This window comes from Dendrobates tinctorius, unplaced genomic scaffold (genome assembly GCF_039654945.1).
Source record: "Dendrobates tinctorius isolate UK_male_01 unplaced genomic scaffold, ASM3965494v1 ptg000020l, whole genome shotgun sequence".
Taxonomy (NCBI): Eukaryota; Metazoa; Chordata; class Amphibia; order Anura; family Dendrobatidae; genus Dendrobates; species Dendrobates tinctorius.
The window spans coordinates 48,262,537-48,286,234 of NW_027361688.1; the positions used below are offsets into that span (position 1 = coordinate 48,262,537).

Sequence of the window (23,698 nt, forward strand, 5' to 3'; positions counted from 1 at the left end):
TACACAGCATATTCATATTCTTTCCAGCATCATCATCGTCAGGGTTCACAACATACAACTTCTCTTCTGTCCCTTTCCTTCTCTCTCTGTCAGTAAGCCCGCTTCGGGGGCGGACCGTGTCGAATGGTCCCACAGAATCTTTGGTGCCCAGCCTCACTACAGTTGGGTGTTCCCTTAGCTGTTTCACCCTGGCTGTGAGGGCATCAGCCCATGAAATAAGCTGCCACATTTTAAGAGATGTGCCTGTACTACTTAGTCTTCACTAGCAACTCCAGACCCACTTATACTGCGCTGCCTGTACTGTTGCTGTAGATCCCTCTGCAACAATCCTGGTTACGAATATTATATGCTGCACCTTTGGCTTGAGCTGAACGTTGCATGACACGGTGTTGCCCAGGGCAAGCCTGCCCTCCTGAGCTATTGGGTGCCCTTGCCCCGACTGACTCCTACCAGGAAGTCCTTCCAAACCTATCCTACCATGCCCCTCCTATGTTTAACTATCTACACACTGGTTCCCTTATGCTAACTATACTATGTACTGAACTATGGTCTCTGTGCCCCATCTAGTGGCCGAGGTTGGGCACTACACTTTTCCTACTTAACAGTGAACCTACAAAACACAATTTAGTTAAATATACAGCAGCAATACACATATATACAATACACAGCAGCAAATGCACATATATACAAAATATTATAACAAGGGATGTTTACACTATCCCGGCACATCCCTTTCATTCCCCCTTTGTTAAAACTTTGTCATCCCTGACCAATGCAACATTTTTTTTAATTATCATTTTTTCTTTTTAACATTAAATACTCCAAGCAGGGATGAAAAAGAGGTAGAGCCAATTGAACTCAATATGAGCCAAGTCTATCCATTATAAACAATGTCCTTGTTACCAAGGCTACAGTTCCTTTTAAAGGAGGGCATTCCCCCTTTCTTTGAGCTTGGCACTACTTAGGGCCACAGTGCAAGATAGCCCCTAGTTGCAGTCCCAAGGCGATATCCTGCTTCTTCAGCAGAATGGGCACAACAGGTGAAATACAAAAAAGAAAAAGAGTACATAGGCTCCAAATATAAAACACCCGGCTCGCAGTCCTCCAGGTCAAAACATACACAAAAATGTCCTTATGACTGTACTCGGACACACTGCTCCCTTTTCCTTTGGGGAAAAACATCAGGGCTTTTCCTTTGCCCTGAAGGATGCAGAACAGTCCTTCATTATGCTCCTAGGTGCAATGGCACAACAAGATAGCCAACAAAACTATCTCTACAGCGACACTTGTCTCGTGCCACTCCAGCAGTGGCGGAATCCCAGACCAGGTTTTGGGATGGGGTGACTCTGCAGCTGCAGAGGTCGCAGGCTGCCATGGTGTAGCAGCTGCGGTGGGGGCCAGGGAGGTAAAAGTTGTGCGGGGGGACTGACCGTGCTGGGCTCGGGCCCACATATAGTTCCATCTCCTCCAGTGCTCATAGGGTAACAGCCACTGCAAAGTAGCCCAGAGGGCAATCTTCCTTGTAAAAGTAGACACAATCCCCTACTTTCACGGGTCTCCCAAATGTAACTGAGGCGATGTTGACGTAGACTTTTTCATTGGTCCCGACCTCAAGGATGAACCGAAGCCACGGTCCACTTCTGTATAGACTAGCTGGCTATAGGTGCAGTGGCCAGCCAGAGCGCCACTTCCTGAAAGATGCAACTAGGCCCACACCTCCTTTTCTTTCTGTTTCTTTTATTCAACAATTTCGGCTATCCAAGCCGACTGGTCCGGAGACGGGAATGGTGCGAGCAAAGTGAAGGGCCCCTAAAGTAGCTCTGGTGTTCCCAGATGGCCTCCCTTCCAGCACCCGGTGAGCAGATGTAAGTTCCGGGGCCCCAACCCCTCATACAAAAACCGGTCACCCAAGGCGGGTGGTAATGGCATGGACCGGGCTCCAGGTACGAGCGGCGGAGCGGGAGTCCTGCCCTCCGGGATCAAGGGTTGAGGTGTACTTACCACCTCCGGCTGTCATCTACTGACCGTGCCAGTCCCGCGGTCGTTGTATCCCTCCACGGAGGTTGTGCAGACTGGTTGCCCAGGAAGCAGATCCATCTCGGCCTAACTTTCGGTCTGAGCTCCTCCGGGGCAGTTGTTGTTTCCTTTCCCTCGCTTTTGGTTCATGCTGTAAAGGTTCCAGCTCTCATTGGTGTGAAGACTCCGGCTTCACAAGAGAAGATCCCGGTCCCGATCGGATGTTTTGACTCTGGAACCGGGGACTCCCACTGAAGTAAGACCTGCTCTGCTGGGTCTTGCCGCTTCAAGTCCTACGAGCGATGGACTGTTTTTGACAGCTGCCGAAATCCCCCAGCTTCAGGTAAGGGTGCCGCTTCCAATGCCTCGCCGCACTGCCACACAGGCTGGGCCCGCTCCTCTTCCTGCAGCCATCTCCATTCTATATGGCCCACTCCTCCTCAGCTCAGCGTGCAGGAGTGATGCATAGCCGCCGATGCTGGGTCGCATAATGGCACCACGCAGCAGCACCCATGATTTTCTTCTGGGCCCCACCCGTTCCAGGGTAGGGTCGCTGCTGGCCGCTCCACCCACTTCTTGTCAATCTGTTTCAGAAAGGGAGGCGTCAATGGCACTCGCAGTGCCCTCCGAGGGCGGTACCAGGGACGCTGTTTGGCAAGTCTTCATGCCTTTTCAGTGCTGTTACACCCACAAAGGGTGAAATCACAAAGATTGCCGTGCTTCTTGGTGTCAAACTCCACCATCTCCTCAGTCACCATATTTGTCACAGTCACGATGTCAGTATCATATGAAGTCTTCGCCATTTCCAGGGCATCCGTTCCTCTTGGATTCCAAGTTTCTGTCACATCCATATTATCTACCAATTGCAGAACATCATTGCTTCCTTTTTTTGTAGTTTCATCAATATTTAATTCATTTGTGGCTTGCAATTATGTGGTCTTCCCACATAGCACAGTGTTGGCATCCTGCCGACTATGCCAAGTGTGAGGGATGGAAAGGGTTGTAGGTGTGGCCACTAACATCTGCAACAGTGTGCCCTTGCCTCCCATCACATAAACACACTGCCCATCGCTCAGCATACCTGCAGCGCCTTTCACAGCTCCATCAGGGTCCTCATTTCTGGAGGACTACAGGATCCACTTTAGAATAACGGAGTCACAGTCCAGTTCAACTTTAAACGGAGCAACTTAACTAAGACTTGTACACAGCATATTCATATTCTTTCCAGCATCATCATCGTCAGTGTTCACAATATACAACTTCTCTTCTGTCTTTTTCCTTCTCTCTCTGTCACTAAGCCTGTTTCCGGGACAGACCGTGCCAAACAGTCCCACAGCATCTTTGGTGCCCAGCCTCACTCCAGTTGGGTGTTCCCTCAGCCGTTTCACCCCAGCTGTGAGGGCATCAGCCTACAAGATAAGCTGCCACATGTTAAGAGATGTGCCTGTACTGCTTAGTCTTCACTAGCAACTGCATACCCACTTATACTGTGCTGCCAGTATTGCTGCTGTAGATCCCTCTGTAACAATCCTGGTCACAAATATTATATGCTGGGCCTTTGACTTGAGCTGAATGTTGCATGACACCGTGTTGCCCAGGGCTAGCCAGCCCTTCTGAGCTAATGTGCGCCCTTCACTCTGACTGACTCCTATCAGGAAGTCCTTCCTAACTTATACCACATGCCCCTCCTATTTTTAACTATCTACTCACTGGTTCCCTTATGCCAACTATACTATGTACAGAACTATGGTCTCTGCGCCACATCTAATGGCCAAGGTTGGGCACTACACTCTCCCTGCTTAACAGTGAATGTACAAAACACAATTTAGTTAAATATACAGCTGCAATGCACGTATATACAATACACACCAGCAATGCACACATATACAACATATTATAACAAGAGATGCTTACACTATCTTGGCACATCCCTTACACTGCCTTATCAATAAACTGGCTGGATGGGCTTAATGGGGTTTTGAGATGATGAATCTTTACATGTGTACTGGTTGAAGCTCCTGCCTTCCTGCTTTAGCTTGTACTCAAGATGGACCTGGACTATTGGTTGCTCCACTGGTATGAGTTGGGCTGTTATCACAGACATCTTTGCCTCTCCATTCTTGGTGAAGTGCAGGGGCACTCTAAAGCAGGGTTCCTCAACTTCAGTCCTCAAGGCCCACCAACAGGTCATGTTTTCAGAATTTCCCTTGTATTGTACAGGTGATGCAATTATCACCTGGGCAATACTAAGAAAATCCTGAAAACATGACCTGTTGGTGGGCCTTGAGGACTGGAGTTGGGGAACCCTGCTCTAAAGCACAGTGTCTGATCATGCGGCGTGCTCCTTGCCTAGGTAATTTAGGCAACAAGTTGTACACTATAACATTAAAAACACATTATTTCTTGAGAACTTAGATTATTTTTAATAAAAGATAAATTGCAAAGTTTCTTATTTTTACAAGTACTATGCAGTTTTAGTTATTGATGATCTTGAGACTGCCCCTTTAAGTCTGTGACAATATCAGGGAAGACATACTCGATCAGCTTGATAATGATATCGGTGACAGGGCTTGATTGATGGATTGAGGCTGAGTGACTACATATTTCAGCATGCATATGTTAGATGGATCGCATAGGGTTCAAAAGGGTGAGTATAAAGATTAAAAAAATGCATATTCTGAATCTGAAATTCTATATGCTATTTAATGTCGATTAGACATGAAAAAGTTGCTGAGCCTGTTTAAAGCTGTCGCTTCTTAAGGAATAGAGCTCTCAAAGCACCAAAGAATCAGAATAGATTTTTTTTCTGCATGATACATATAATTAATTAAAACCCGATAGAAGTTTATAGGAATCGTATAAGGGCTTATGCAGTTATTCTTATGTCTCAATGTAGTCATAAGTTAACCCCTTTTTTTCAATAACTGTCCCAGTAAGGCATTGTTCACATTATGGGCTATAATGGAATATTATTCTAGTTTATATTTTGATATAAATCTCGATGAATACCACTATATTCCATGCAGTAATGTGTACCATGCTGTACTCTTTCATTCTTGCACAAAACAACTGTATAGGGAACTACAGTATGTTGTTCCCTTTCTGAGCTAAGTAACTTATCTGTATAACTTCCCTTGCATGAATGTCTCAGTTGGGGCCCCATCAGGACATTACTGCTATTACTTGTGTATGGGGCCCGGTGAGCAAAAGCAAAGGGGGGCCCAGATTGAGTGAGACACTCTGAGCAGCCGCTGAGGCAGCACAGCTAAACCATGGCATAAGCAGCTTGGCAGACTGCGTGGCACTCCGGGGCCCTGACTAAGTACTTTCCTTTGATTTATTAATCCTTGGGGGCCCAGCCATTCACAGCCACAGCTGCTTACATTGTATAGCCGCAGGAGAGGGGGGGCGGCCATTTATGACATCAGTGAGGTCAGACACAACCCGCCTGCTACTCTTTATGTGTCCCCCTCCTTGCCAGTGCAGTGTAAAGTTGGAGGCCGTCTCTGTCTGCTGCCTACTGCTTAGTACTACTAAGTTCAACCCTACTGACAGATGCCTGTCTGCCTGCCCGCCTGCATTAAGGTACTAGTTTATGTCACCCCTTTTCTAATAGGCTGACATGTCCAGAAGAGATCCCTTTTCAGCAGCCACCTCATTATCATAACGATCAGGATTACAATGAGAGAGAAAAGAATCCACCATTCACAGTAGGTAGTGTCACAGCTCACCTCTTCCCCCTTCTTGCACAATATCATCTACATTTCACTAATCATGAGAACATGTACAGAAAATTCTCCCAAGGAATTAAATAGAGCACCCTATAATGTTTGTATGATATTTATGCATGCATATATCCAATGTCAATATCTACAAACAAACAAGAGAGAAGCTTCCATAAATGTCCAGAAAACAGAGTACAAAAATCTGAAATCAGAAATACTGACTATAAGAAAATTTATCACAATCTGGATTCAATTAGTTTTAAAATAATAATAATAAAATACATTAAAAAATATACCTACTGTAAATAGAGTATCAAATATTTTGAGAATTTTTAATAGGTTAGAGGAGAATAGGTCCCTGTCAAAAGAGTCTACTTTGTCATAGTGGCAGCTTAACCTTTTTGGGGCAAAAATAAGAGCTGATGGCTGTGTACAGTAACTTGTAAAAGCTTAGGCACGTCTGGTCAAAATTACTGTTATTGTGAACAATTAAGCAAGTTGAAGATGAAATAATCTCTAAAAGACCTAATGGTAAAGATGACACATTTACTCTGTATTTTAGGCAAAATATATGTATATTTTCATATTTTACATTTTAAATTTTAGAAAAAGGAAAATGGTCCAATGCAAAAGATTGGACACTAGTGTTGAGCATTCCGATACTGCAAATATCGGGTATCGGCCGATATTCGCGGCATCGGAGTTCCGATACTGAGTTCCGATATTTTTACAATATCGAATACCGGAATTGGAAGTTCCTATAATGCAATGAGCCAGTCGAGGATCCTAAGAAGTGTGGGCACATCCAGATAGGCATGCTGAAATGATGTCACCATGATGCGCTATAACGGAGTGTGGGCAGTGCGTGGGCGGAGACTGTGCGTGACCGTGGAGGGTCTGTGCGGGCCTGCCGGGGGTCTGTGCGGGCCTGCCGAGGGTCTGTGCGAGCCTGCCGGGGGTCTGTATGGGCCTGCTGGGGGTCTGTGCGGACCTGCCGGAGGTCTGTGCGGGCTGCCGGGGGTCGGTGCAGGCCTGCCGGGGGTCTGTGCGGGCTGCCGGAGGTCTGTGCGGGCCTGCCGGGGGTCTCTGCGGGCCTGCCGGGGTCTGTGCGGGCTGCCGGGGGTCTGTGTGGGCTACCGGGGGTCTGTCGGGGGTTGCGTGTGTGTGTGCAGGCATCGTCCGATGGGACTACAAGTCCCATCGAGCAATGCCTGCTACAATGACAGTGATTGACACATTAGCCAATGATGGGACAGTAGTAGTCCCATCATCTGGCTAATGTGTTGAATGTAAAAAAACAAACAAACAAACATACATACTACATACAAACTACATACATACAACATACTACATACAACATACATACTACATAGATACTACATACAATACATTCATACAATACATACATATAGACATACAGTACATATAACATAGAGTACATACTCACCATCACTTGTCACTTTGATCCCCGAAGCCAGTGTCACCTGTAAAAAATATTAAAATAACAAACAACCAATATACTCCCTGAGCCACAGAAATCCACGAGTGTCCCACGACGATCTCCCCTATAGAACAGTGACATCTATAGGACCTTCAGTGACACACTGACAGGAGACAATGGCTCCTGCAGTGCATCACTGAGAGGTTATTATAGTTCACTGGTCTCACTTTACGGCAAAAGCTGTGTGGGAAATTTCTCACACAGCAATGCCAAAAGTGAGACTAGGGAGTATTTTTTTACAGTGGGGGAATATTTTTTTTTAGTGGCAGAGGAATACAGTGCAGAAGGATACCTTCCTCCCGTCATTGTATTCCTGGAGCCCCTAGAAAGCGGTCGCATCAGCTGATGCTGCTGTCCTCCACAGGAGATCATCGTGGGACACTCGTGGATTTCTGCGGATCAGGGAGTATATTGTTTGTTTGTTATTTTAATATTTTTTACAGATGACACTGGCTTTGGGGATCAAAGTGACTGGTGAGTATGTACTCTATGTTATATGTACTGTATGTCTATATGTATGTATTGTATGAATGTATTGTATGTAGTATGTAGTATGTATGTATGTAGTATGCATGTAGTATGTATGTATGTAGTATATATGTAGTATGTATGTAGTATGTTGTATGTATGTAATATGTATGTAGTATGCATGTTTGTGGGTTTTTTACATTCAACACATTAGCCGGATGATGGGACTACTACTGTCCCATCATTGGCTAATGTGTCAATCACTGTCATTGTAGATGAACTATAGGCAAAGAAAGGGCAATAGGGTCTTATCCGGATAAAATGTTAAAGGAAATAATAGAAATACACTCACCCTTTTCAGGAGAGTTTAAGACATGCAAGATCCGTGTTCCGCCTGCTGCACGTCCAAAGGTCAACTCTGTGACCGCCAAAACTTCAGTTTCTTATGGAACAATTTCATGGACTTTTCGTGCGCTGCTTGACAAAATGACGAATCCATAACCTGGATTCGTCATTTTGTCAAGCAGCGCACTAAAAGTCCATGAAATTCTTCCTTAAGAAACTGAAATCACTGTCATTGTAGCAGGCAATGAAGATGTGAAGATGCCTGCACACAGACACAAAGACCCCCGAGAGGCCCACACAGACCCCCGGCAGCCCGCACAGACCCCCAGAAGCCCGCACAGACCCCCAGCAGCCCACACAGATCCCCGGCAGGCCCACACAGACCCCCAGCAGCCCGCACAGACCCCCGGCAGCCCGCACAGACCCCCGGCAGGCCCGCCCAGACCCCTGAGAGGCCCGTACAGACCCGCCCGCACACACAGACACGCACAGTCTCTGCCCACGCACCGCCAATACTCTTCCCCCCTCCCGAACTGGATGTGCAAGGAAAGAAAGGGTTTATTTTCATTCTGATATTTGTGTCCCGTTGACTTGCATTGGTTTCCGGTATCGGAATCGGCGATACCCGATACTTTTGGGGTATCGGTCCGATCCAATCTGATCCGATATTTCCCGATATCGGAAGGTATCGCTCAACACTATTGGACACCCTTAAGTTTTGTGTGCTCAGATAACTTTGACCTAGGTTTCATACCTTAATTAGCCTGTTAGGGTTATGGCTTGTTCACTATAATCCTTAGGAAAGGCCAGTTGATACAAATTTCCGAGCTTTATAATAACACAGCCTCCTCTAACCTGGTATCAAAAAACATCAGCCATGGGTTCTTCTAACCAGCTGCCTAGCACTCTGAACATGAAAATGGTGGAGGCCCACAAAGCAGGATAAGGTTATAAGAAGATAGCAAAATGTTTTTAAGTTGCACTTTCCTCAGTTCAAAATGTAAATAAGAAATTGCAGTTACCAAGAAAAGTGGAGGTCAAGATAAAGTCTGGAAGACTAAGCAAAATTTCAGTTAGAGCTGCTCATAGGATTGATAGAGAGGCAAATCAGTACCCCTGCATGACTGCAAAAGACCTTCAGAAAGATATAACAGACTCTGGAGTTGTGGTAAATTGTTCTACTGATCAGAGACATCGGCACAAATATGGCCTTCATGGAAGAGTAATCAGAAGTAAACCTCTCCTGCGTCATCACCATAAAATTCAGCATCAGAAGTATGCAAAAAAACATCTAAACAAGCCTGATGCATTTTGGAAACAAGTCCTTTGGATCAATGAGGTTAAAATAGAACTATTTGGCTACAATGATCAAACGTATGTATGGAGAAAAAAGGGCACAGGAAAAGAACATCTTGACAACTATTAATCATGGGGATGGAGCAATCATGCTTTGGGGTTGTGTTGCAGCCAATGGCACGAGGAACATTTTACAGGTAGAGATAAGAATGGATTCAATGAAATTTCAACAATTTTTTGATGCAAACATAACACCATATACAGAGTCATAGCTAGGGGTTTGATTCAGGGGCGAAACATCTGAGTGGGCCCCTAACCCACTGTACACTAACCCACTGTTTACAAATAAGATGGCATACCCTAATAGTGGATGTAGGAAAACCTCAGCAGTGACACAGCTGTTACTAAATAATATCTCTATACAAAGACCAACAATGATATTACCGCCATATGGTGACATATAGTGGTAGATACCAGTCCTACAGATTACAATAGAGCTGTTGATAATGACTTACAGCTGACTTTCTTTCTGGTGGAGTCATTCACTTTTCTCATCTTTTACATCTGGCCCAGACCAACATAGCAACTTCTTCCAGCCAGGACTCGGCTGCAGAGGTAACAACAAAGACACATATCACTTCTCACATTTCAGGTATCGTTTCCATCTACCCCCAAACTGCACACACTCCTTATCCTGCTTATACCTCAATGCTGAGCTGATGCCTCCACATATGTCCCTATTTTTGCACTTATTGTATGGTACTATGTGCCCTAAAATTTTCCTCCTACTGGAGCCCTAGATTCCACTTTCATTGCACTTGCAAAATATGATGTCAACAAAGGTACTCCACAAACACTAAGCTACCCCTACAGTGAATTACACCCTGCACACGCACAGTATGATGACCCTACTGTCCCCAACCCTCAACTACCCCAGAAAAGTATGGTGACCCCAACACAGTATGATCCCCCAACTGTGACCCCACACAGCAATATAATGGCCCCACACCTCACCACACTTTATAATGGCTCCCACACAGCCCTGCACACAGTATTATGTATTCTACACAAACCTTCACATTGTGTAATTGCTTGCATACAGTTTAAAGGCTCAAACATAGTCCTCCGAATATTAAATTAGTCCCCACATAGTCCTACATACAGCATAATGCACCTCATAGTACATACAGCTTAATGATATACACCATTGTCCATACAGCAAAATGCACCCCATAGTTCATACAGTATAATGCTCCCCATGGTCCATCAGAATAATGCACCCCATAGTCCATACAGTATAATACACCTCATATTCCATACTGTATAAATGCATCCAATAGTCCTCAATAGTTTTATGGCCACTACAATGTTCTAAAAAATAAAATACACTAGTCACCTCTCCTCCATGTTCCTCCGCTGCTCTGGTCTCCGCCAGTTGTCTTCTGTAGTGACACACATTTCAGCTTAGAGAATGCGTATAGTGACTTCATCGCGCTCAGACATCAGACACTGAGGAAGAGTCATGGGGGGAGTGTCCGCCATCATTACTTTCAACTGTATAGGCAATTTGTTGCACTGGCGCCTCTCGACTCACAGGCTCCATAGCAGCTGCTAATAAACCAAAAACCAGACTCATTGTACAGGGTGCAAAGTGTAATGCTCTTTGCCACTATCTGCAACTCCACTACTTCATAATATGAAAACAAGAGAACCATAGGAGTTTTGATATAAAATTACAAAAGTTACATTTTTTAATATAGCAAAGTTAAAAGACAAACATGAATAAATAAATGTATTACACCAGACACCAAAAAAGACCATGTGGCACTCAATACAACATATATACACCATTGTATTATATGTTAGATAATAATATATCCTGGGAGCAATCCCCTAACACATACCTAAACTCAACACATCAGTACCCCATGAAATAAGGTAAGCTGCCATTAAAGCTACCAATTGGGACCATGCAAAATAGCGTGAAGGTCCTTCTCCTTTATGCCACAACATAGTAAAATCAATTTCACATCATATCCACATCAACAAAGTAATTTGTGGGAAGGAGAAAGGGGAAAAGCTCTCACCCAGTAGTACTGAAGACCCAGTCCAAATGCACCCCAACGTGCGTTTCGCTGCTGTCAGCCTCGCTTTCTCAAGAGGAGGTGTGACTTTACTAGCAAACAGGACCTTAAATCTCCATGGAGACCAATTGCGTGGGTATTACCTGACCTAATTTCATTTTGCTGTGTGGAAGCGTTGCATGCGCTGGCCCCCAACTCCTCCGCACCCGTGCCACCCGGTGGTGCTCAGTCTGTAAATGAGGGAGTGCAAGCAACCCTCGATCCTGCCCCTGCAAGATCTGTGCCGGATGACGCGGGGCAGATGAAATCAGTTGACAGGCGCACGCGCACCACAGCACTACAGGGTATTCATAATTACAATCTATACATCAATAGAAATTAAATAATTATTTTAAACACAATACAGTACAAATAACATCCTGTGTAAGGTCCCACTGGATCAATATTTCAAAAAATTATATTATGTCCATATGATTAAGCATTTCTTTCGATGACATCAGATGGTAATTCAAATTCTCATAAGACCAGGGTTGTGAGTTCAAACATTAAAGCACAGCCATATAGTTGATTCAACAGGATCTGGAGAAAATGCACAAGATAAGTAAACTAAATGGTGAAAGAAACACAAAATTAAAAATAATATAACAGGTCTTTAAGATTTTTGGATCTACAGGGGGTCATTTATGGTTGATCTGTAAGAAAAGATCCCAGGGAATGCTCCGTACACAAGATGGGCCAGTGTCTGTTGAGAATTTCTCTCATATTGTCCCATTCATGGTTATATGCGAGATGAAACGTATGGTTTCATCCTCCTTCTTGCTTTTCACTTTGGAGTATAACAACTGATCACTAGAGTTGAGCGATACCGTCCGATACTTCAAAGTATCGGATCGGAATGGATCGGCCGATCTTAAAAAAAAGTATCGGTATCGCCGATTCCGATACCGGAAGTCCCATTCAAGTCTATGGGACTTCCGGTATCGGAATAAGAAAAATCCTGTTTTTCCCTTGTACAGCCTCTCTGGGGTCTGTACGGGCCTTTCGGGGGGCTGTGCCGGCCTGCCAGGGGGTCTGTGCAGGCTCCGGTGGTCTGTGCCGGCCTGCCGGGGGGTTGTGCCGGCCTGCCGGGGGGCTGTGCCGGCCTGCCGGGGGGCTGTGCAGGCTCCGGGGGGCTGTGCCGGCCTGCCGGGGGGCTGTGCAGGCTTCGGGGGTCTGTGCAGGCATCGTCCGATGGGACTACAAGTCCCATCGGGCGATGCCTGCTACCATGACAGTGATTGACACATTAGCCAATGATGGGACAGTAGTAGTCCCATCATCCGGCTAATGTGTTGAATGTAAAAAAAAAAAAAAAAAAAATTACATGCTACATACATACAACATGCATACTACATACATGCTACATTCATACTACATACTACATACATACTACATTCATACTACATATATACTACATGCAACATACATACTACATACATACTACATGCAACATACATACTACATATATACTACATGCATGCAACATGCATACTACATATATACTACATGCTACATACATACTACATATATGCTACATACATACTACATATATACTACATGCATGCTACATACATACTACATACATACTACATATATGCTACATACATACTACATGCTACATACATACTACATATATACTACATGCATGCTACATACATACTACATGCTACATACATACTACATATATACTACATGCTACATACATACTACATATATACTACATGCATGCTACATACATACTACATGCTACATACATACTACATATATACTACATACATACTACATACATACTACATGCATGCTACATACATACTACATGCATGCTACATACATACTACATGCTACATACATACTACATATATACTACATGCATGCTACATACTACATGCTACATACATACTACATGTATACTACATGCATGCTACATACATACTACATACATACTACATGCTACATACATACCACATACAGTCATATGTAAAAGTTTGGGCACCCCTATTAATGTTAACCTTTTTTCTTTATAACAATTTTGGTTTTTGCAACAGCTATTTCAGTTTCATATATCTAATAACTGATGGACTCAGTTATATTTCTGGATTCAAATGAGGTTTATTGTACTAACAGAAAATGTGCAATCTGCATTTAAACAAAATTTGACCAGTGCAAAAGTATGGGCACCCTTATCATTTTCTTGATTTGAACACTCCTAACTACTTTTTACTGACTTCCTGAAGCACTAAATTGGTTTTGTAACCTCATTGAGCTTTGAACTTCATAGCCAGGTGTATCAAATCATGAGAAAAGGTATTCAAGGTGGCCACTTGCAAGCAGTTCTCCTATTTGATTCTCCTATGAAGAGTGGCATCATGGGCTCCTCAAAACAACTCTCAAATGATCTGAAAACAAAGATTATTCAACATAGCTTTTCAGAGGAAGGATACAAAAAGTTGTCTCAGAGATTTAACCTGTCAGTTTCCACTGTGAGGAACATAGTAAGGAAATGGAAGAACACAGGTGCAGTTCTTGTTAAGCCCAGAAGTGGCAGGCCAAGAAAAATATCAGAAAGGCAGAGAAGAATGGTGAGAACAGTCAAGGACAATCCACAGATCACCTCCAAAGACCTGCAGCATCATCTTGCTGCAGATGGTGTCACTGTGCATCGGTCAACAATACAGCGCATGCATAACGCCTTTTTGTATGACCAAACAACTCAATCTTTGTTTCATCAGTCCACAGGACCTTCTTCCAAAATGTAACTGGCTTGTCCAAATGTGCTTTTGCATACCTCAGGCGACTCTGTTTGTGGCGTGCTTGCAGAAACGGCTTCTTTCGCATCATTCTCCCATACAGCTTCTCCTTGTGCAAAGTGCGCTGTATTGTTGACCGATGCACAGTGACACCATCTGCAGCAAGATGATGCTGCAGGTCTTTGGAGGTGGTCTGTGGATTGTCCTTGACTGTTCTCACCATTCTTCTTCTCTGTCTTTCTGATATTTTTCTTGGCCTGCCACTTCTGGGCTTAACAAGAACTGTACCTGTGTTCTTCCATTTCCTTACTATGTTCCTCACAGTGGAAACTGACAGGTTAAATCTCTGAGACAACTTTTTGTATCCTTCCCCTGAAAAGCTATGTTGTTTTCAGATCATTTGAGAGTTGTTTTGAGGAGCCCATGATGCCACTCTTCATAGGAGAATCAAATAGGAGAACTACTTGCAAGTGGCCACTTGAAATACCTTTTCTCATGATTTGATACACCTGGCTATGAAGTTCAAAGCTCAATGAGGTTACAAAACCAATTTAGTGCTTCAGGAAGTCAGTAAAAAGTAGTTAGGAGTGTTCAAATCAAGAAAATGATAAGGGTGCCCATACTTTTGCACCGGTCAAATTTTGTTTAAATGCAGATTGCACATTTTCTGTTAGTACAATAAACCTCATTTGAATCCAGAAATATAACTGAGTCCATCAGTTATTAGATATATGAAACTGAAATAGCTGTTGCAAAAAACAAAATTGTTATAAAGAAAAAAGGTTAACATTAATAGGGGTGCCCAAACTTTTACATATGACTGTATATACTACATACATACTACATACAATACATTCATACAATACATACATAGACATACAGTACATATAACATAGAGTAACATACTTACCAATACTTGTCACATTGTTCCCCGAAGCCATTGTCTTTTACGGAATAAATATTAACATAACAAACCACAAAAATACTCACCCACGATCCGAAGCAGTCCACGAGTGTGTCCCACGACGATCTTGGGTAGAGAACTGCAGCATCAGCTGTTGCTGCCGTTCTCTACGGGCTGCAGGAATCCAATGACGGAAGGTAGGTATCCTTCCGCACTGTATTCCTCCGCCACTTAAAAAAAAAAAAGTCCCTAGTCTCACTTTATGCCATTGCTGTGTGGGAAATTCCCACGCAGCAATGGCATAAAGTGAGACTAGGGACTTTTTTTTTTTTAAGTGGCGGAGGAATACAGTGCGGAAGGATACCTACCTTCCGTCATTGGATTCCTGCAGCCCGTAGAGAACGGCAGCAACAGCTGATGCTGCAGTTCTCTACCCAAGATCGTCGTGGGACACACTCGTGGACTGCTTCGGATCGTGGGTGAGTATTTTTGTGGTTTGTTATGTTAATATTTATTCCGTAAAAGACAATGGCTTCGGGGAACAATGTGACAAGTATTGGTAAGTATGTTACTCTATGTTATATGTACTGTATGTCTATGTATGTATTGTATGAATGTATTGTATGTAGTATGTATGTAGTATATATGTGGTATGTATGTAGCATGTAGTATGTATGTAGTATGTATGTAGCATGCATGTAGCATGCAGTATGTATGTAGCATGCATGTAGTATATATGTAGTATGTATGTAGCATGTAGTATGTATGTAGCATGCATGTAGTATGTATGTAGTATGTATGTAGTATATATGTAGTATGTATGTAGCATGTAGTATGTATGTAGCATGCATGTAGTATATATGTAGTATGTATGTAGCATGTAGTATGTATGTAGCATGCATGTAGTATGTATGTAGTATGTATGTAGTATATATGTAGTATGTATGTAGCATGTAGTATGTATGTAGCATGCATGTAGTATATATGTAGTATGTATGTAGCATGTAGTATGTATGTAGCATGCATGTAGTATGTATGTAGTATGTATGTAGTATATATGTAGTATGTATGTGTTATGTATGTAGTATGTATGTAGTATATATGTGGTATGTATGTAGTATGTATGTAGTATGTATGTAGTATGTATGTAGCATGTAGTATGTATGTAGCATGCATGTAGTATGTATGTAGTATTTTTTTTTTTTTTTTTAACATTTAACACATTAGCCGGATGATGGGACTACTACTGTCCCATCATTGGCTAATGTGTCAATCACTGTCATGGTAGCAGGCATCGCCAGATGGGACTTGTAGTCCCATCGGACGATGCTTGCACAGACCCCCGGACATCAGCACAGCCCCCCGGCAGGCCGGCACAGCCCCCCGGCAGGCCGGTACAGACCCCCACAGGGTGCACAGACCACCGGCAGGCCGGCACAGCCCCCCGGCAGGCCGGTACAGACCCCCACATGGTGCACAGACAACCGGCAGGCCGGCACAGCCCCCCGGCAGGCCAGTACAGACCCCGGGCAGTCCACACAGCCCCCCGGCAGGCCGGCACAGCCCCCCGGCAGGCTGGCAGAGACCCCCGGAAGGCCCGAAATGACGGCGCATCATGATGCGCACACACCGCGCATCATGATGACGTCAGGCTGTCAATCAACTTTGAACTTCCGATTCCGATGCCGACTTCCGATATTGAAAAAATATCGGAAGTCGGTATTGGAATTCCGATACAGCAAGTATCGGCCGATACCCGATACTTGCGGTATCGGAATGCTCAACACTACTGATCACGTGTTGTTGACTTAGCCCTACTGTATCCTCTCTTAATGCATCTCCTACTGTAGCCACGTTGCCTAAACCTCTCCCTGAAGTCAGTGGCTTGTGCCTCAAATTTTTGGTCTGTTGAACTTGAACGTTCTTGATTATTATTATTTATATTTGTCTTTTCTTTTAACTTTGCTATATTAATAAAGTAACTTTTTGTAATTTTAAATCAAAACTCCTATGGTACTCTTGTTTTCATCCATAGCAACTGTGAGGGAGTGCAGGGAGATCGTGTCTCCCTGCTCTGCCGCAGAGTTTAACTGTATCGGCACGGTGCGCACACGCTGATATAGTTAAAACAAGCGTAGCTCCATGTGGGTCCCTCAGACAGCGGGGCCCAGGGAGGACGCACCCTCCGTCACCTCAGTAGATATGCTACTGACCATCCATAAAAAAGCTGAAGTTCAAAAGAGGATGACTTCTACAAATGGATAGTGATCTTAAACACATGTCAAAATCCACAACAGACTACCTCAAAAGGAGCAGCTGAAGGTTTTACAATGGCCCTCACAGTCCCCTGATCTGAAAGTCTTTGAAAATCAACCTCAAAAATAGCAGTGCATGCAAGATGACACAGGAATCTTCCAGAACTGGAAGAATTTTACAAGGAAGAGTAGTTGAAAATCCCTCAACAAGAAATTAAAAGACTCTTGTCTGGCCACAAAAAGTATTTTCAAGGTGTGATACTTTCAAAAGGGATTGCTATTATGTACTAACCATGCAGGGAGCCTAAATATTTCCATTGACCCATTTTCCTTTTGGTAATTTGTAAAATGTAAATAGTTGAAAATATATAGATTGTTTTGCCTAAATTACAAAGGAAATGTGTTATCTTTAACTTTAGGCCGTTTAGAGATCATTTCATCTTCAACTGCTTAACTGTTCACAGTAACAATAATTTTAACCAGAGGAGCCCAAATTTTTACATGCCACTGTATGTGATATGTTATTCGATGGGAACTGGTAATGTGTGATTGGTGAGCACATGGTGCAGAAGTGGACTTTTTCCAAGGCAGGGCAGTGGGACTGTGGACGGTTCGAGGGGTGGAGGCAAAGCTGGTGTGGAGCCTGGGTGGAGTCTCGATGAGACCCAGAAATTTAGCCAGTATGGGGCACTGAAATTTCTTGTGGCACTTGACTCAAACATCACCTATTTGACCACTGGAGTTCCTTACCGACACCCCCTCTGACCATCTTTGCTCAGTAACTAGGTCTCATGCAATGTCATAAAGTGCTTTGGCCCATGCATCATAATGTCATGTATCTTATGTCATGTTGATGAAAGAAGCATAGTCATAGACTGAAGAGAAAAATATTGATGTCAGGGAGAGAACCAGAGAAGGAAGGGTCAGCGAAACAGGTGAAGGATGAGGTGAGTATAATATTTTATTATAACCTCTAAGGACTTTAAGTCGCAATTGTGGCCCATTATAATATCAAATTTATAAGTCAAAGTTGAAGGAATCTTCCAAACTAAAATTTCAGCATAACCTATCACCACGTTTTAGCTGCATAAACCATTTCCATCATGCCAAGTTATGATGGTTGCTCTCCGGTATCATCGTGAACAGAGGGCATCAATCCTCAACTAATCAGATTTGGATCAGCCTATACAGTGGGGAAAAAAAGTATTTAGTCAGTCAGCAATAGTGCAAGTTCCACCACTTAAAAAGATGAGAGGCGTCTGTAATTTACATCATAGGTAGACCTCAACTATGGGAGACAAAATGAGAAAAAAAAATCAAGAAAATCACATTGTCTGTTTTTTTTTTCATTTTATTTGCATATTATGGTGGAAAATAAGTATTTGGTCAGAAACAAAATTTCATCTCAATACTTTGTGATATATCCTTTGTTGGCAATGACAGAGGTCAAACGTTTTCTGTAAGTCTTCACAAGGTTGCCACACACTGTTGTTGGTATGTTGGCCCATTCCTCCATGCAGATCTCCTCTAGAGCAGTGATGTTTTTGGCTTTTCGCTTGGCAACACGGACTTTCAACTCCCTCCAAAGATTTTCTATAGGGTTGAGATCTGGAGACTGGCTAGGCCACTCCAGGACCTTGAAATGCTTCTTACGAAGCCACTCCTTCATTGCCCTGGCGGTGTGCCTTGGATCATTGTCATGTTGAAAGACCCAGCCACGTTTCATCTTCAATGCCCTTGCTGATGGAAGGAGATTTACACTCAAAATCTCACGATACATGGCCCCATTCATTCTTTCATGTACCCGGATCAGTCGTCCTGGCCCCTTTGCAGAGAAACAGCCCCAAAGCATGATGTTTCCACCACCATGCTTTACAGTAGGTATGGTGTTTGATGGATGCAACTCAGTATTCTTTTTCCTCCAAACACGACAAGTTGTGTTTCTACCAAACAGTTCCAGTTTGGTTTCATCAGACCATAGGACATTCTCCCAAAACTCCTCTGGATCATCCAAATGCTCTCTAGCAAACTTCAGATGGGCCCGGACATGTACAGGCTTAAGCAGTGGGACACGTCTGGCACTGCAGGATCTGAGTCCATGGTGGCGTAGTGTGTTACTTATGGTAGGCCTTGTTACATTGGTCCCAGCTCTCTGCAGTTTATTCACTAGGTCCCCCCGCGTGGTTCTGGGATTTTTGCTCACCGTTCTTGTGATCATTCTGACCCCACGGGGTGGGATTTTGCGTGGAGCACCAGATCGAGGGAGATTATCAGTGGTCATGTATGTCTTCCATTTTCTAATTATTGCTCCCACAGTTGATTTCTTCACTCCAAGCTGGTTGGCTATTGCAAATTCAGTCTTCCCAGCCTGGTGCAGGGCTACAATTTTGTTTCTGGTGTCCTTTGACAGCTCTTTGGTCTTCACCATAGTGGAGTTTGGAGTCAGACTGTTTGAGGGTGTGCACAGGTGTCTTTTTATACTGATAACAAGTTTAAACAGGTGCCATTACTACAGGTAATGAGTGGAGGAAAGAGGAGACTCTTAAAGAAGAAGTTACAGGTCTGTGAGAGCCAGAAATCTTGATTGCTGGTTCTGACCAAATACTTATTTTCCACCATAATATGCAAATAAAATGAAAAAAAAAACAGACAATGTGATTTTCTGGATTTTTTTTTCTCAGTTTGTCTCCCATAGTTGAGGTCTACCTATGATGTAAATTACAGACGCCTCTCATCTTTTTAAGTGGTGGAACTTGCACTATTGCTGACTGACTAAATCCTTTTTTTCCCCACTGTACATGACATAGAAGAAGTCATCTATGTATGGATACTTGAAGCCCAATTTACATAAGGAACATGATTTACTTTTACACTGCTGGAAACAAGGTGGATCTAATAATCCAAAAATTATGGAGGGATAACATTTTTTATGAACACACTGTAAATCCATAAGAAATCATTAAGATTATAAGTGGTATATGTCTACAGCTCAGAACACTGATATAAACACTATAGCAGCATTCACTGCAAAAGACTAACAATTACAAAAATTTGCAAACTCTCTTCCAGCTTTCAAAAGAATCACTGATACATCCATTTATTTTTTTTATAGCTATTAGAAAAAAGTTGGCAACCCCAAGCACCAGTGAAATGGTTCCTCTAAGTGCTTCAGTGTTGTCAGTGCATTCAGATGTTCTGTATTCAGTCCGCATATGTTCAGAAGGTGCAGAAACCCCCAATGTATTCTGATCACAAGGAAGAAAGCAGTCCATTTTATAAAAAATATAAAAGTCATTAATGATGAAACTAATATAACATACTGTACATGCAAGAGATAGCACGCACAATACTTCTGGCATAAAAGCTTTGAAAAATTGCAAAATTTAAGTGTTAGGACTTTTGGCATCTTCACACCAGTTTCTCCCAGCTCTGCTAAAACGGGCAGACTTGGAGTGGGACAATGGTGCAGCTGGGGTGTCAAAATACAGCTCATCTAATTCATGACGAGCTATGGTGTTTCGCACTCCAGAAATCTCACTCTAGTACCTGAGTAGCATGACCCTCATCAGAAGCTGAAGATTCTTGAAGAGGGTTGCATCTCATGAATCAGGACTCCAGTATGACCTCTCATCAAAACCAGTGTGAATGCTGGTCTTGGTGCTTCGGAACCTTAGTGTTCACATCTTCATCTGCCTTACACAGAGGCACATACATTTCAGTTTCACATGGCGGCATTTCACTTGTCAGCAACTACATTTCAAGAATACGGCTTCCCTGACTAGAATAGTCTGGCCTTCTTGTCTGTCCTTCAGTGACCATAGCCTTGTTATGTGATACCCTTTGCTCCAACCTGGCAAGTTCAGTATTTATTCACTATGACTCCCAAGTCTGGCTTAGACCCAATTTGCTTGTGCTGTCTTAGGGTTACCCAATAATCGAAACCTATTCCTCCATTTTGCTCCTGGCAGTGCTAACTGCAGATGAGCTCTCCTGTCTATAATCCACTTCACCACACAGGGTCCAGGATGCTCTGGCCATATTACTCTGCCACTGGATCCAGGCAATGAATCTTGCTGTTTCTGTTCTGTTTCTTCCCTTCTCGCACTCCTCACTCTATGGCCTAGTCTGTCACTCTCCCTGTAACCTGCTTCATTTACTTCACTACTGACTGTTGACTGGCTCTGAGCTGGAAGTATCTCTCTTCTTACTACCAAACACTCCTCCTATCTGCAGGGCTCCCAGATGTCTAATGCACTACAGCTCTAATAGGAGACATTGCATTAAATTCAGCATCAAACAGTTCTCAACAATAATGTATTTTCTAACAACACATAAAAGTCTTCACGTATGGTGTCAGTCATCTTCTCACTCATTTACAAGCGTATAAAAAAGTACATAAAAAATTAGTTTTTTAATCTGTGTATTTGTAAGGAGGTGGCAGGGACTCACATTTGACCCCTCTCTCTCCTATATGCTGGGCATGCGGTGCCCTGACGGTTTGGCTAAAAAAGTTCCAGGGCTGGTTTGCCCAGGGCAGGACGCTCTGCTTGCTCGAGAGCATAATATACCCCTGGAGGGGAGAAAGTGCTGCCAAAGGACTGCTGGGCAGCGGGAACGAGCACTGGAACTGTGCAAGTGCCTACTCAAGGACTGTTTGCTCCTAGAAACCGGACGCGTGCTGATCAAACAGCATTTCCAGATAGGGACAGAGAAGGAAGTATTATCTCCTCTATTTCATCGTTATTAAAGTTTTGCCACTGTTGGAACCGAAGTTTGACATGTGGTGCATCCAGAGGATGCTGTCCCAGTATGAAGAGCAATCATGTGCCAGAGCTAACCGACTGTACCATAGGACTGGGACTAGAACTGTCTTTTCATGTGCAAGGTCGGGGTGCTCACTGACTGTGATCTAGTGGACTCGCCCATGACTACCACTCTGTGCCACCTTGTTACATTTTCATACATCATCAATGAGTAAAATTTACAAGATCCTATGTTAATAATAGCATTGCATCCAGAAAAATTGGATGCTAAACCAATGATTTGCATGTTATCCATTTATGGTGTACCCATATATTTAAATAGGTGGGTCACACACAATATATGGAGAAGACTACTATAATGCATGGTTTGACTTTTTTTTCATGTGGATATTTGGTAGGAAAAAAAGTCATCTGAACAGCCCTACCGACTCGAATAACATTGGTCCAAGTGTAGGGGTGGCGAGGATGGGTAATTAGGTGGTGCTGCTGATGCTGATAGGCGGGGGAGGTGTGCTGATCCAACAGGGCTGGGGGGTGACCAACTTCTTGACACGAACAGACGAGACTGAGACAGGAAAGTGCATTCAACAGGTCTTTGTTTTATTCAGCAACTTCCTTGATGACTTCCACAAACCATGACAGGACGTTTGGCAATCCCTTTCACACAGACCTGGATACCTTCTTTTTCTGTCTGTGTCACCGTCGTGGTGTCCTCTGCGGTTCTCCTCACTGTGGCTGCGCTAGGCACTTCCACCACAGCGTTTCCCCGATCAGAGTACACTGTCCCTTAATTCACCCAGACTGTCTCCGTCTGATGCTTCTGTGTTCCTGGGTCACCCTACGTGACCGTCTCTACTGTCTGGTGCTCTCTGAAGGCTCTCCTGTTGTGAGTTCATTTTCCCCTCTGTCACTGAGGCCTGGTGAACTCCCTATTCTAGTGAAGGAAGATAGTGAGCCTGATTATCAGGCACCTGGGACTGATGAAGACGATTGGCTGAGTGGAGTCACTGACTGGATTTAAGGCAGCCTACGCCCTTTCTCCCTGCGGGTGATTTCTCTGTGGACTCTTGGACACCAGTCTGATTCCTGCTCTCCTAAAGCTAAGTTTTCTGTTTTACCTTTTGCATTTAAGATTTGCTTTTGTTTTTCTTGCTTTTTGGATCCTGCCACTCCCTGCTGGAGTGTGCAGTGTTCCGTTGGCTCTCTCTTCTGAAGGTACCTGAGTGCTGATTTAGCTTTGAAGCTTAGTTGCTTCAGGGCCATTTTTATATCAGCTTGTTGGCTTTTGTATCTGATAGGGTTTTGGCAGATTGCAGACAGCAGCCTTCCTATCTGTTCCTATCTAGGTAGTTTTTGGGCCCCGTCTTTGCTCAGTCTGTCTTTCTGTCTGTGTAAGTGTTTTCATCTTGCTTCACCGTCATTATATGTGGGGGGCTGCCTATTGCTTTGGGGTCTGCTCTGGGGCAGATAGATTTCCCCTTTCCTTCTTTAGGCCTATGTATCTCTCCGGCTGTGATCGAGGGGTCTAGGTCATCGTAGGAACCCCCCACGGCTA

General features: G+C 43.7%; 1 long non-coding RNA gene across 1 annotated transcript in view; it reads right to left on the bottom strand.

Annotated features, from left to right (window-relative positions):
• Window positions 1–23,698, bottom strand: part of LOC141083171 (uncharacterized) — a 373,112-nt gene that overhangs the window by 335,335 nt on the left and 14,079 nt on the right. The window lies entirely within an intron of this gene.